The 3,038-nt window shown below is 42.9% G+C and overlaps 1 non-coding gene across 1 annotated transcript; it reads right to left on the bottom strand.

Annotated features, from left to right (window-relative positions):
• Positions 1-887: 887 nt before the first annotated feature.
• Positions 888-969, bottom strand: trnas-uga (transfer RNA serine (anticodon UGA)). Its single transcript has one exon. It is a non-coding gene; the product is annotated as a tRNA-Ser (tRNA).
• Between the last annotated feature and the right edge of the window lie 2,069 nt (positions 970-3,038).

Below are 3,038 nucleotides of genomic sequence, written 5' to 3'. Positions count from 1 at the left end.
GAGCTACCACACCTCCTTTCCCTTCTTGTCTATCTTTCCGAATTGTCAGATACCGCTGTAGGTTTAATTCCCTGTCCGAGCCAACCTGCAACGTTTCTATAATGGCCACCAAATCATACACATTTATGATGATTTGTGCCGTCAACTCATTTACTTTATTGCGAATGCTGCGTGCGGTTAGGTAAAGTGTTTTAATACTAGTTTTATAACAATGATTTTTAGTTTTGACCCTTCCTGCAGCCCCATTATATTCATACATAGTGTCCCTTCCTATCACCTTGTCGTTTACACTTACCCCAGTACTACTCTGCTCTGTTGCCTCCTGCCTTTTGCATGTTTTCTTGGGGTCCTGTGATCTGAGCTCTCACCCATTCTAACTAGCTCAGAGCCCTGTCCTGGGTTACGAATACTCCTTGCATTGCGGCACCGAGATTTCATGTTTGCCTTTCTATTACACTTTGACCCATTAGATTTTTGCTGTATATTAGTCTGCTGCAAACTGCAGGGGCCACATCGCTTAATGGATAAGGCATCTACTTTGATGCAAACACTGATGTTATCAGAAAATTGAAACTCAAACGCTGCCGTGGTCATTTTGGCAAAACTTGTTTATCTTTATAAAACCAAACCTCGTTCGCACTCATTAACTAAAGGTGAGTTCCTCCCAAACAATGCACTGATCTTTATTAAAAGGCATTTTTTTCATGCTGACTATATTGCTCACTGATTTTTGCAGATAGTGTCGAAAAACCAACAATTAATACCGATAAATTATTAATGTTTCCAGTTCGAACAACAGCTTCGCGTCAATCAAGGGCAGTGGAGGGAATTGTGATCAGATTCCAATGAGATCCCCGTGATTCGATAAAAAAGAGCACCTGTAGAATCGCGGCGAGCAGGGTTCGAACCTGCGCGAGGAAACCCCATTGGATTTCAAGTCCAACGCCTTAACCACTCGGCCATCGCAGCTACACAATAAAACTGCTTTAATAGTCGAATCGTTGGTGTAATTTATCAGAGAGTCCGCCTGCATGCTTGCCCTATTGGATCTCCCAGATGATGCGAACATTAAATCATAGAATCACAAAATCTCACAGCAAAGAAGGAAATATTTCGGTCAGAACTGAAAGAATTTACATTTCGGGAAAAACTGAACAGTCTGGGGAACTTCTTTCTCGAAAAACAAGGGAGATATATTTTTAACATTATGAAGGTATTTGGTCGTGTTGATGTGGAGAAAATATTTGCTATTGTGCAGGAGTTCAGAACGGGAGGTCACTGATAAATTCAGTCGACAATTCAAGAGCAACTTATTTACCAAAGAGTGGTTAGAATGTGGAAGATGCTACATAAGCAGTAGTTGAGGCGAATATCACAGAGACTAGTGGGGTACCGCAAGGTTCTGTGCTGGGGCCCCAGCTGTTTACACTGTACATTAATGATTTAGATGAGGGGATTAAATGTAGTATCTCCAAATTTGCGGATGACACTAAGTTGGGTGGCAGTGTGAGCTGCGAGGAGGATGCTGTGAGGCTGCAGAGCGACTTGGATAGGTTAGGTGAGTGGGCAAATGCATGGCAGATGAAGTATAATGTGGATAAATGTGAGGTTATCCACTTTGGTGGTAAAAACAGAGAGACAGACTATTATCTGAATGGTGACAGATTAGGAAAAGGGGAGGTGCAAAGAGACCTGGGTGTCATGGTACATCAGTCATTGAAGGTTGGCATGCAGGTGCAGCAGGCGGTTAAGAAAGCAAATGGCATGTTGGCCTTCATAGCAAGGGGATTTGAGTACAGGGGCAGGGAGGTGTTGCTACAGTTGTACAGGGCATTGGTGAGGCCACACCTGGAGTATTGTGTACAGTTTTGGTCTCCTAACCTGAGGAAGGACATTCTTGCTATTGAGGGAGTGCAGCGAAGGTTCACCAGACTGATTCCCGGGATGGCGGGACTGACCTATCAAGAAAGACTGGATCAACTGGGCTTGTATTCACTGGAGTTCAGAAGAATGAGAGGGGACCTCATAGAAACATATAAAATTCTGACGGGGTTAGACAGGTTAGATGCAGGAAGAATGTTCCCAATGTTGGGGAAGTCCAGAACCAGGGATCACAGTCTAGGGATAAGGGGAAAGCCATTTAGGACCGAGATGCGGAGGAACTTATTCACCCAGAGAGTGGTGAACCTGTGGAATTCTCTACCACAGAAAGTTGTTGAGGCCAATTCACTAAATATATTCAAAAAGGAGTTAGATGAGGTCCTTACTGCTAGAGGAATCAAGGGGTATGGCGAGAAAGCAGGAATGGGGTACTGAAGTTGAATGTTCAGCCATGAACTCATTGAATGGCGGTGCAGGCTAGAAGGGCCGAATGGCCTGCTCCTGCACCTATTTTCTATGTTTCTATGTTTCTATGTCTATTCATTTTAAAAGGAATTACCTGAGCACATGACTGAGAAAGCAATAGAACAATATGCTGATCGGATCAAGTGAAGTAGGGTAGCGTGCAGCATTAACTCTAGCAACACCAGTTAGGTATAATTGTCTCTTTCTGTGATGCAATCTCGAGATAACCTTATGTAACACACATTTTAAACAACAACAACAAATTATATAATAAGCACCTTGAAATTAGCGAAACGTCCAAGGCGCTTCACAAGAGTATTATGCGATACAAATTTGACACCGAGCCACTAAATATAAATTAGCGCAGGTGACTAAAAGATTGGCCAACCAGGTATGTTTGATAATTAGGAAGAAAACTGTACATTGCAGATAGATATCAAAGAACTGGTCAGGGGTTTAATGGAATTCAACTCGGATACGTGTTAGATAATGCATTTGGGGAGTGCTTAAAGGGAAAGCGAATAAACATTAAATGTTCGGACACTGATGAGTGTAGAGGTGCAAATGACCTTGGAGTGCATGTCCACAGACTCCTTGACGGTAGCAGGGCAGGTAGATAAGATGCTTGTGAAGGATAGACAGAAAGGAAAGGGAGGCAGGGTGGAGTTTCTGGTTAAAGAGGAAATTAATAC

This window comes from Pristiophorus japonicus, unplaced genomic scaffold (assembly GCF_044704955.1).
Source record: "Pristiophorus japonicus isolate sPriJap1 unplaced genomic scaffold, sPriJap1.hap1 HAP1_SCAFFOLD_42, whole genome shotgun sequence".
Lineage (NCBI taxonomy): Eukaryota > Metazoa > Chordata > Chondrichthyes > Pristiophoridae > Pristiophorus > Pristiophorus japonicus.
The sequence above is the reverse complement of the archived record's forward strand: the minus strand, read 5'-3'. Positions and strand labels throughout refer to the sequence as shown.